This window comes from Lissotriton vulgaris, chromosome 9, assembly GCF_964263255.1.
Source record: "Lissotriton vulgaris chromosome 9, aLisVul1.2, whole genome shotgun sequence".
NCBI lineage: Eukaryota > Metazoa > Chordata > Amphibia > Caudata > Salamandridae > Lissotriton > Lissotriton vulgaris.
This window is the reverse complement of record NC_141697.1, coordinates 773,787,236-773,799,906: the sequence shown is the minus strand read 5'-3', so window position 1 is coordinate 773,799,906 and position 12,671 is coordinate 773,787,236. Positions and strand designations below refer to the sequence as shown.

General features: G+C 46.6%; 1 protein-coding gene and 1 pseudogene across 1 annotated transcript in view; both read right to left on the bottom strand.

The window, feature by feature from the left end:
- The window catches only part of LOC147692232 (neurexin-2-like), a 1,848,214-nt gene that overhangs the window by 1,568,655 nt on the left and 266,888 nt on the right, over positions 1 to 12,671 (bottom strand). The gene's annotated exons all lie outside the window — the stretch shown is intronic.
- LOC147692233 (SLC35A4 upstream open reading frame protein pseudogene) overlaps positions 1 to 12,671 on the bottom strand; it is a 61,248-nt pseudogene that overhangs the window by 8,783 nt on the left and 39,794 nt on the right.

The following is a 12,671-nucleotide window of genomic DNA, read 5'->3' as shown; positions in this document are numbered from 1 at the left end:
CTCGTAGGGAAACGGAGTACCTTACTGAAATTTCCCATTTTCGATTTTAGTGTGATGTCTGTAGGGCGTCCGTAATTTGGGGACCTCAAATTACGGACGCCTTGTAACATCATACTAAAATAACGGACGATCCATGAAATTTACGGACGGTTGGTCACCCTAGTCTTGAAGTGTTCCCTGCCAGGCCAGACCCCACGCATGATGTGTGCCAGGTGAGCAGGAAGGGCCTCTCCTGTACACAGAAAGTGTCCCTGGAAATTAGAAATAATTGCGGGAGGCATCAGGTGGACCTATGTGGCCTTTGGGACTGGAACTGGAGCAGCTGGGAGCGCTGAGGACCTCCCCAGCTAAAATACATTGAGCGCTATGCACGAGGCCTGCCCGTCTTCGGTAAGGCCTCGCTGGTGACAGCAAAGGGTGGGGCCACCGCGGATTCATGTGTGACCTCTGAGAAGGTTAGGGGGAAGGGGGAGCAGCACGTTTAGGCGGGAGGCCGTTCTGGCCCCCAGAGAGGCGCGAGTGAAGAAGGAGGGGTTGGGGAATCAAACCAGACATATGATATGTAAGGTCAAGCTGAGGCACGAGAGAAGGGGGCAGATTCAGTAGATTTCCAGCAGGTTTATGCACAGCTGTTACAAGAGGGTGGTGAGACCCAAGTACAGTGTTCCACATTAGATAAAGAGTCATACATGAGTGGGGTACTACGGGGAGGATGGAACTCCATAGATTGGGGCAGGGACAGTTGGTTGAACAGGGAACAGCTTCAGGGGAATATTCCGAAGCCAGATAACTTTGTAGGGGACTACATTACGCAGGGTGAATTAGTGGATCCAAGGGTGGGGGAGCAGATCAAGTCAGGGATGTCCTGCTAGCAGTAGCAGCAGCCAAGTAGGTTTGGAGTAAGGATGAGGAGGCTGACCAGCATGAAACAGAAAACATATTTGAGCCCTGGGGAACTTCAACATGCAGTGGGAGAAGGAGTTAGGACCCACATGAACGTTTACAGTAGATCAGGTAAAGGGGGTACATGGCCGGGGTCTGTCAGAGGAGAGGCAGAGGATCCCATTTACAGGCCACAGTCATGGCTGGGTTTTAGTACACAGACCAGGCCTCAGGTGTTTTTGGCAGCAGGGTGCAGTATTTCAGGGAGTGATCAAGGCTTGCCTTAGTTAGGGGCTTTGCAGTCTTTGGTTCGTACCAGCACACCAGGCCTGTCTTGTCTCCCACTGGTCACCAGCAGGGGCAGACTCTGTAGAGCTTAGTCCAGCTTATTGGCCCTCAGGTGAAGAGCAGGCATGGCCCAGGGCGGCTAACTAAACTGCAGCGGTGGACAAGATCATCGCCCGAAAAAGATCTGGTGTGGCCTCCGCAGTGTGACGTGCAGGAGGGTGGAATACAACCCCCAGAAAGAGTCTTTAATCATCCTCGGAGAGGCTGGAAGGGCAGGGTATGGCCTCTCAGTGTAAGTGGGTTAAAAATGTTGTGGTGCAACATGATGTATGCACAATGGATTACGAGGATAAAAGCTTGGAGGAAGGTGTATTGCGTGAAGAGGATGAGGTGCAGCTTGTAGAATTGAAAGGGTGGCAACAGCAATCGGGGCAGGGGAAGCTAATAATCAATCTTGCTTTAGTATCTTACAGGATGCAGGTTCCAAGTACAGCCAAGGCAGAAGTGGTGGAACCATGTGGAGAGACGAAGTAGAGATGCAACAGGCCCAAGATCGGGCATCGACTTTAATCCTAGGTAAGCCAATGCGGAACAGGGCGAATGCCACTGTAATGGTATCAGTGGGTGTAGAAGCAAGGGAGTCTCTAGTCAGCGATGAGGCCCACTTGAGCAAAGTTCTTTACGTCAAAGACACAGACAGGCATTGGTACAGACAAACACAATGTGTCCTCAGTGTCCCTCAGTCCTCAATGTGCAAGTGGCTAAATGGGGATGGGACAAAAATAAAACAGCACAAGGCAGCTAGAGGACATCAGAGCTAGTTAAGGAACAGCTGGGGTCTTCTGTGAAAGGGACAGGCAAGTCAGTGCAAGCTGAAAAGGACACAAAACAAGATGCAAGGTAGAGGAATGGGGAAGGCGGACAAGCCAGAGAGTTAAAAATAAAGAAACTGCTATATATAGGGACGTCAAAACAGTTGAGAGCTCACCTCATGGTGGCCACTAAGGAGAGGATGTAGAAGGGAGAATATATAGATATGATGAAGCGTTTACACAGGGAGCTAAGGTCAAAATAAGGCTCAAAAGAAGAAGAATTTGAGCTGTCCAAGCAGCCAAAAGAGGTGGTCACCAATGAAAATTGGACAGCAAAGTTCCTTATGTACACGAGTGTACACGGCAAAGAATACCCCGAGAGGTCAGTCGCACTTTTCAAATACATGGATGTCAGTAGAAAAGCCCAAATAAATGATGGTGGTTATGCATGGGTCCAGTACGATGAGGGGTTCAGGGCCGATATGGCATTTGGCCCAGAGGCACATTGGGGGAGAGTGATTTGAACCTATGGCAGCATACAATGGGATCTGCAAAAGTAAAGTTGGTAAAACAGTTTTTACGGCTAGCAACTACATATTGTGTGTTGGCCCTTTCAGGGGCACCCCACACAGGGTGGGGTGGGAGGAGCAGGCAGAAGTCGGGCTAACCAATTGGAAGCTTGCTGGGATTTCAATATGGAGATCTGAATGAGGGAATATTGTAAATTCCGGCACGAATGCTCCAAGTGCTCAGACAGGCATGCATTGGTTAACTGCTTCGGGCCGGGAGTCAATCCAGTAATTCACAGAGCAGAGACAACAGCAGATCACAACAGGGACAGGAGGGGGCTACAGACCAGGAGGGGGTGGACAGGGTACTACAGGGAATGGTTCATATTCACATTAAATTGGGCAGATTGAAATTTTGGCTTTCCCATTACAATAGAAAGGAAGATGCTAGGATTTTGTTACAAAGTTTTACTTGGGGTGTCAGACTAGGCTACGGGGCCCCCAGGTTAGATGCTGAGTGGATAATTTGAAATCAGCTAGCAAGCAAAGTAGTGAGAGACAAACTACTAAAAGAAATTAAAGAGAGTAGAATGGCAGGCCTTTTTGAGGAGTGGCCAATAAATGACTTAATAGTGTCTCCCATTGGGGTGGTGCCCCAAAAGGCATATGGCCAGCTTAGGCTGATTCAATACCTCTCATTGCCGGAGGGCCAGTCTGTGAATTATTTCATATTGGAGGAACAGGTTTCAGTCACTTACTCATTTGTCAATTTGGCTTTATCCTTGGTGGAGCAAGTAGGACAATGGAGTGTTTATGGCAAAAACTGACATCAAGACCGGCTCCCATATGCTGCAGGTACACCCTCCTGACTCAGTTCGATGGCAAATAGCATGTAGATATAAAGCTCCCCATGGGCTGATCTATATCATGTACACCTTGTGAGTGCTTCAGAGCTCTTGACAAAGGCTGTGCATAAGTTACACAGTTCAAGAGCACATGACACATTACTTGCATGACTTTTTGTTCGAGGGGAACCCCAGATACACAGACTGTCACCGTTTGCTGTACAGTTTCCAGGAGTTCCTGGGGGACCTCGGTGTGTCCTTGGCTTCTGTAAAAAACAGGAGGTCCCTTTACGATTATTTTATTTCTCTGTTTCGAAATTGTTTCAGGCATAATGGAGGCCAGATTGCCAGAGGATAAGAAAAGAACCTTGTAGCGGCTGCTGGATGTGATGTTGTCAAAAGCGAAAAATACAGTGAAAGAGGTGCAAGTCCTCTTGTGGCATTTCAATTTTGCATGCAGGGTGGTGAGAGCAGGGAGGACCTTCTGTAGGAGATTGGGGTCGACCCTCTCAGGTCTGCCATTGCCAGACCATCATGTAAGGTTGCCATCGGGGGTTAAGGAGGACTTGAGGATGTGTTGAGTTTTTCTCCAGTCTTTTAACTGGATCCACCTAGCAGCTTTGACAGAGGTGGACTGGGATCCACAGACGTTTTGAGGATTTACATTTGGCCTGTATTGGCAGGGTCACTGGTGAACTGAGGAATGGCTGCCATTATGGAAAAGGGGTGGCAGCATTGTGTCTTTGGAATTTTCTTCCCTGGTGGTAGTGGTGACATTGTGGGGAGGACAGTGCACCAGAAGGTTCTTTTTCGACTAGATAACATGTCAGTGGTAGAAGTAGTCAACAGTCGTCGGAGAGGGATACACTCTCTTGAGGTTGTTGAGGGTGTTTGTGTGGAAATGCCTACACTATGATGTTGTATTAAGAGTCAGACATGTGCCAGGTGTGGACAATGACACTGCAGATGCTTTGTCACATTCTTATTTATTTATTTATTTATAGCATTTGTAGAGCGCTTCTGCAACCCTACGGGCATCCTGGCGCTGTGTACATATTGCTGAAAATACTGTGCATCAGAGGAGGGGGATAGAATAAAGTTCTGGTGAGATTAAACTTTGGGGAAGAGCCATGTTTTCACCTTTTTACGGAAAGCCATCAGTTCGTCTGTTTTCCTGATGTCGATAGGCAATTTGTTCCACAGATGGGCTGCGGCTATGCTGAAAGCTCTGCCACCATAAGTGGCTTTCCTGATCCTGGGTATGCTTATCAGGTTGGAAGATGAGGAACGGAGGGACCGTGTGGGTATATACCATTTGAATTTCGTTTGAAGTGGTCGGGGGCCCATTCCGTGTACTGCCCTAAAGACAATGCAGAGGGATTTAAAGCAGATCCTTTGATGTACAGGTAGCCAGTGAAGATCGGCTAGAGCGAGGGTGGTAGAGGATCTTCGCTCTCGGGAGAGTGCCAGCTTCGCTGCTGCCGCCTGGATGCTTTGCAGTCTGGAGATCAAATAGGCCGGGGATTCCAGAAGTAGAGCATTACAGTAATCCAGGCGGCTGAGAATGGTGCTCCTAACTATGGTGGTTCTGACCTGCGCTGGTAAGAGGGGTAGCAGCTTTCGCAGTCCTCTCATTAAAGCAAAACAGCTACTCATCTGCTTGTTGACATTGGTCTCTAAGCTCAGACAGTCGTTAAAGCTGACTCCGAGATTCTTCACTGATTTCACTGGGGTTAAAGACTCCCCCGAGTCCAAGGGCCAGAAATCGGTGGGTAGACTTCTGGTAATTCTGCCAACTGCGCAGTGCATTATTTCCGTTTTATCACTATTAAATTGTAGTGAGTTCTGGTTTAGCCAGAGTGTCATTTCTGCCATGCAGGTATGGAAAGCCGTGAGTGAGTTGGCCTGGGCACCATCAAGGGAAATCATCAGCTGCGTGTCGTCCGCATAGTTGATCACGCTAATACCGTGGGCCTTGATAATGCCCAACAGGGGTTGCATATATATATTAAAAAGTATCGGACTGATTGCGGACCCTTGTGGGACGCCATGTGGGACTTTAACAAATTCCGACTGATATGGGGGGATGGTTACTGCCTGCCATCTGTCTTTTAAATAGGAGTGAAACCAATCGAGCGCCACTCCGCCGAGTCCAATGTTTTTTAGTCTTGTCAGCAGGATGTCGTGGCTCACCGTATCGAATGCGGCGGACAGGTCCAGCAGAATTAGGATTGCTGATTCCCCCCTGTCCGCCCTCATTCGCAGGTCATCCAGAACTGTCAGCAGAGCTGACTCGGTTCCGTGAGCTGGTCTGAAACCGAATTGCTCCTCTTCCAGGATGTTGTTGGTTTCTAGGAAGAGGGCAAGGGATCTGCTGACCCACCACTCTATGATCTTTATAGGGTATGGCAGGAGCGATATAGGACGGTAGTTTTTTTTGCAGTTCGGGTCTAGATTAGGGAGAGATTCAATGCCTTGCCACTTAGGTGGACCGAGTCAGGACCAGAATGCCTCAATATCTATGGACAATAGGAAAAAAGGGATGCTACAATTAGTAGAGGATTAGCTAGCAGTATCCATGAGGACAGTGTATACTCTCAGGCTTGGGCAGAGTTCTTAGAAGGGGGGGCTCACAGGAGGACAGATTCATGGGCTAGGGTGGAGGATGAAGTGCAAATAATCATGACATTGATTGAAAAAGACCAGTCCAGGTTGACAATTTCAGTGAATTTGGTGGGTACAGCCCTTATGGATAAGCTGTGGTGGGCCTATGCTCCTTCTGTGGGCGAGCTCGGCAAAAGGATCTTGGAAGAGTGGTCCAGGGAGAGGGGCTGATTGGGTTCAAAGAAGAGGCCTTTGACTTTGAGCATCCTATGCAAAGTGCTTGAGGTATTGCAGGGAATTTGTCACATAGGCAGTGAGATGGTGTTGTTTTCCACACTGATGACGTGTATTTTTTGTGTGTGTTTCGGGTGCCTGAGCTTTTGGGGGATAAAGGGAGCCAGGGGACATTCTGGGAGAAGTTTATTGTGTGCGGAAGGGCTAAGGATTTGGCTTTACAGTCCAAAACAAACCAAAGGAGGTCAGGAAAAGAGGGTTCTGCTGCATGTTTACCCCCCGGAGCCAAGTTTTTCCCAGTTTAATATGGGTTGGCTCTTAAACCTCGGTCAGTACAGAAGGAGAAGATCTTTCATTACAAGGTTTTGTTTGTTTAACAAGTTTAATATACAAGGTGTCACAGACATACACAGCAGTTCGCCTACAACCCTGAGGCCAGCTGCGTATATACATAAGGCACTTTACACAGCGTAATAGCCCACATCCTGTAGTATCTGTGTCTCCCCGCCTTCCCTGGACGACTGACAATTTACGCTCCAGAGTCGACAATCTCTGACGTATGGAGAGAAGAACCCCCGAGTGTTTAGTCATGGCCACCCCCCTGATGTACACTTTAAAAGCCTCCCATACCGACTGAAAACTGTCGACTGATCCTATATTAGTAGCAAAAAATGTATCTATAGCTTCTGCCAACGCTTCTTTAAAGAGAGGGTCCAACAGCGAGTAAGGAGGGAAACGCCACATGAATGGTGGGATTGTTTTCTTAGAGGTGGACAAGACCAGCAATTGTGGTGAGTGATCCGACAGAGTGCACGGCAAAACCTGACAAGTGCATATCTGAGACATGAGAGACTTCGCTGCCAGCCAGTAGTCAATGTGTGTATGTAGGTTATAGAAAGCAGAATAGTGTGTGAAACCCCCATCTTGTGGATACCGCTCCCTCCAGACATCAGTGAGGCCCTCGCTAATCAGGACTCTTTCTATATCTCAGGCCTCCGTCGCTGGCCTCCTGAACGGGTCCCCTGATCTGTCCGATTCCGGGTTCCTAACCAGGTTGAAGTCACCGCCCTGGAGAATTTGTGTCACCCTGCAAACACTCACCGTGTTTGCTAATGTGGCAAAGAACCCTGGGCAATCATAGTTGGGACCATAGTTGTAGATCCAATTGCCTTACTCTGGCATTTGGAGATCACATACCGACCACCTGTGTCTGCCGTCAGCTGTCGTATCGTGTGGTCAGATCTGGGGTTAACTCATGTCATTACGCCTCTTGCGTGTGTTGCCCACAAGGTCCCTGGAGTGCATTATTGGGTTATGCAGTGGGAGATGCGTCTCCTGTAATAAGGCAACATCGATATTATGTCTAGTTAGATAGTTCAACACTTTGTGGAGTTTGGGATGGTCATTTAGGCCCCTCACATTCCACAACAGCACCCTGGGGGAATCTATAGATCTCGGAGCAGTAACCCCACTAGTCGCTGCCATCCTGTCTTTTGCGCAACACATTGTGGGCTGAGCCCTGTAGCTGACATTTGTGACGTGCATCACACAACAATTCGGCTGACCTCATCAACCTCAAAAATAACATTGTCCCTTCCCTTCCCTCTCCTCCCCCCACCCACAGCAGACTACCCACATCTCGTCACATAGCATCCCCTAAAAGGACCACCCACTCCTCCCCCCTCCCTTCCCAACATTAGTCAACAGTGGTAGTGTTTGTCACTTGTGGGCAGAGGTCGCTCCATATATAACTAATAGCCGAACATCAGCTACCCCCCGTTCCGACCCCCACACACCGATTTGTAATGTCACAACCCCCACTATATATCGTGTCACAGCTATGCAGGCCAGAACACCACACCGCAACCAAATGTTTTTCCCATGCTAGAGTCTTGCATCCCTTTGGGTGGCTCATGTGTCTAATGCTGAGGCTGAAATAGAGTCCCTGATACACCTTCTAACATCAGTATACTAGACCTTAGTGGTTAGCCCCTGCACAGATTTACATATGGGATTCTGAATAACTGACCCCCCCCAGCATAGCAATATATACAATCCGAACACATTTCCCCTCCCCACGCCCTCATCTCTCACAATACTTATCGGGAGTGTGTAATTAAGCCAGACTCAGTCCTGTTCATCAAGCGATCCTCCGGCCGCCTCATCCAGTAGTTGCCATTCCGAGCTCTTTCGTTGTTCCCTGTTCCAATCTTTAAGTGTCTTCTGCAGAGCCTTCGGGTCTGTAAAGACGTGAGAGCGTCCTTGTTTGTTGACCCATAGTTTTGCTGGGTACAGCATTGCATAGTCCAGACCGATCTCGCATAGCTGCTTTATCATTGTCACAAATTGTCGTCGTTCCTCCTGTACCCTAGCGGTCTAATCCAGATAGAGTGAAATGGTCGACCCTTCATATGTCAGCATTTGTTTGTCCCTCCCCTTACCCAAGGCAGCGTCTCTGTCCAGGTAGTTTAACAGTTCTGCTGTAATTGGACGTGGCGGGCCCCCGACTGGGGTCGGGCCCCAAGAAACGGTGTACTCACTCCACAACAAACATCTTTCAATACAGGCGTGGTAAGCCAGTGATCGTGTTACAGTTATCAGTGATATTGTGCAAGGCACTGGTGCTTATTGGCCTGGATTCAAGGGGTTTCCGTACACATTCTTTTCGGATCAGGATGGCAACCGAAGAGGGTTGGCAGGGTGGGAGTTGGGAAATTATAGTGGGTTTGGGAATATGGTTATCAAACTGTTTTCAACATTATTTTGGGGGGAAATTGCTGAGATACATGCAGGCTGTCAAAATGTGTTTCTGTTTTGTTGGTTTCATTCCTGGCCCTTGGCTGTTGGTTTGAATATGTGGACTGTGAGCCTCTCCGTCATAAAGTAGGCTGAGCGGCAGGTTTAGTCCAATACACAAGGGTTGAATTTGGGCTTTAATGTTGGCACTTATACTATCACTTGGCATGGGAAAGGAAGCATGAGGGAGCTAATACAACGTTTGAATAGATTGTTGGTTGGGGGCAGGTGCCCAGACATTTGCTGCTGCATTTAGGTGAAAACAATTTGGTGATAAAGAAAGGTTTAGCCTTACTAAAAGAAATGAGGAGGACCTGAAGGAGATAAACTTGCAGGGTGCCATGTCCTTTCGACGGAGTTCGTACCCAGGAGAGTTTGGCGAGGGGCACATTGTCTAGCAGCTATAGATAAGGCCATGAGGAGGCGCAACAAGGAGAGGATCTCCTTTTGTAGGGAGGTTGGTGTAGGTAGGGTGTTTATGAGGATGTCGAATTTTTCTGGGGTACAGGGTACATTTGTCCTTCACGGGCATGCAGTTGTACTTGCTGCAGCTGGTTTTGGCTAAGGTAGTGAACATCCATTAGATTTATGTGGTCAGGGTTGCCGAGATGTTGCCATGGCTTACCAAATTTTATAGTTGTTGACATCCGCAATTCAGGCTGAAAGCGAACGGGTAGATAAGTTCACCCCTGGACGAGCAAGGAAATTAAAGGTTCTGTAGGAAGATTAGTTGATTAGAGGGTAATAGTTGTAGCAAAGTGGCCAAGAGCGTGGCGATAGGCTGTTATGGAAGCGAGTTATGGGGGCATACAGCTGTTAATGATCTGGTGGTATCTGAAAATAATTTCCTGAAAACAGCTGTTGGGGGTTCCGAGGGGAACTGTCAATTTTATAGTGCACAAAGAATTAGGTTCTCCCTATTTAAGTGACATCATAGCACTACGGCCTTTAATATGCTGGTTGAAATGCTGGCTTAATAAGGACCTACCGTTAAATCACCAGCTCTTGAGAGAAGCTTTATCACAGGATAATAGGTTAAAAATCCCGTGGCTAAAATACCTGAAAAACTGCTTCCTCGGATTGGGGCGCCCTGAACTTTTCTCGACCCCTGACTCTATCACCGTAGCTGACGTAGAGTTCGTAAAGAATACCTTTTCTCTCTCGCAGAATCTACAGCGTGAGGAGGCGGAACTAAACAAAAGCAGAGTTCGAAAATATGTTGTTTTACAAACTACATTCAGCTTGGAACCTTATTTGTCCTGGCCAATGTCGAGCTTTGACCGTTTTTTGTTAATTAGGTTGCGTCTGGGCCTTTTTCATTTACTGCTAGCTGTTCCAAAAGGTAGCCACCAAGGCCAAGTGCTACCGTCCTGCGGCTGCGACCATGTGTCTCCGCAGGACTTGGTGCACTTTTTATTTATTTGTCCGTTTTATGATATACCTCGGAGGGTTTATCTTAAGCCTCTTCTCAAATAATTGAATTTTACCCAGGTTAGACCTGCACTTTGTTATTTACAGCTGCTAAATCACGAATGCACTTTATTTGTAATCAGCTTTTTAAAATTCGTCCTGAAATCTAGAAACAGTATGGAGGGTTAAAATGCCTAGAATTGTTGTAAATCTTTGCACCAGATTAACTGTGTCTTATATTTCTGGATAAGTGTTTTTTTAGATATTTGGTTTAAATGATGTTTTTATTAAATTGTGCTTTTATGGTGGTTTTGTGTAAATAACCGAATAGTGCATGTGGCAGTATGGGCGAGAAACTGAGTATGTGAAAGGCAATATACGTGAGTGACAGGGTATATGAGTGACTGTATGCATGAATGAGTGAATGTCACTGGCTATATGAATGAGTGCATGCTTCTGTCATTGAGTGTATAGCTGAGCGTGAATGTGTTACTATTTGTATGAGTAAGTAAGTGGGTAGCTGTGTAACTAGGTGAGTAAGTGCTATGTGATTGACTATATGGGTGAGTGTCTAGGTGTGTGAGTAGTTCTATGGGTTATTCACTCAATGTGTGAGCGCATGTATGGCTATATGAGTGGGTATGTCAATGGCTATATTAGTGAGTGAGTGGGTGCATGAGTGGCAGTATGGGTGAGCGAGTGGATGTGTGCAGATCACTGTATCAGTGAGTGGGTGTGTAAGTACTGATATAACTCTGAATGGGTTTGTGAATGGTTGTGTGAGAGTGTCAGTGGGTGTACAAAAAGATTCTATAGGGGTGTGAGTGGGTGTGTCAGATATACTGTGGATGATGTCATCACTGATATCATTTGAGATGTCCTCAGTGATGTCACTGACCATGTCATCAGTGATGTAATATCTGAGGTCATAAGCAGTGCGTTGAGTGGGCACGAGTTATAGTTAACTTATCAAACTATAACAGCTAAATTTCTCTGGTTTTGTATGAGTAAAATCTGACCCTAACTATAATGTGAATTTCTAGTTTTTTTACTTCTATTTGCTAACTATAATGTCCTTGTAACATTTGTTTTTTTTCAGTGAATTTCTAAGGTTTAAAAAAATGCTAATTCCTAACTATAATGTCCCTGTAACCTTTGTTTTTCTATTGAATTTCTAAAGTGTTTTAACTAGCAGTCACGTTTGCAGAGTGGTGGAGAAAGAGGGCTGGGCCTTCAACCAGCTTTCAGGAAGACGTGTTTTGGAAGCTCCATTTTTCTCTGCCCCCGCTTTATGAATCACCCTGAAACGTTCAACACAGCAGCTGACCTGATCGCCCCGTTAGTTTTGAAAATTTTGCAACAATTTGTCAAGCGACCTCAACGATATTGGTAAAAGAAAAAACGCTTTTTCTATAGAAACAAGGTCCTAACTATAATTACCTACTTGCGACCGCCAGTTGGTATATATACACACACACTCACACACACAAACACACGCACATACACACACACACATATGTATCACACACTTACCTGCAAAATACCTACAATTTCTTTGCCAAGGCATGCGTAGTAAAGGCATATGCAAAGTAAAAATGTGAGTGGTAAAGGCATATGCGTTGTAATGGATGAGTGGTAAGTGTAATGCTTGGCAATGACCGCGTTGCAAATGCTGTTTCCCACTCAGCAGTGTCCCATAGCTTCTCTGTGATATCAAACACCATCCTTTCCAGGGGCCACATCGGGCCAATGCAGGGGTAAGAAAGCCCCTTTCAGGCCTAGGCTGCAGTTTCCTCCATATTAGATTGTGATTTCACTGTAGTTGAGCTTAAGATTTGGCTTCTATGGTCAATATTATTGCATCCCAGTCATTGCTAGTTGACTGGGATGCAACTAGCAATGACTGAGGTAAAGGCCCTTTACCCTTTCTTCTGCAGCACAGTGAGTGCGGTCAGCAAGCTTGGCCATAGCTCAGGTTATTCACATCATATACCCGTTTTTTCGTGTTTTGGGTCCAATTTGCTATCACGATTCTAGATACTTGATTTGGCAATTATTTATGCTAAGTCAAAAAACTAGCAGATTTCATTAGTGCCCTTTGGTCCAAGCATTTGCCTAGCATACAAAGCATTGGATTAGGTTCAGCGACTTATCCTTAGGTCCGTCAGATATATAACCCTGGTGTGAATACTTGGACTGGGTAAACTTAAAACCTGATTTTTTCTTTTTCAATCGTTATCCTTCCCACTCTTCAAACAGCTTCCATCAGTCTCTCTGCTGCCTGCCCCCTA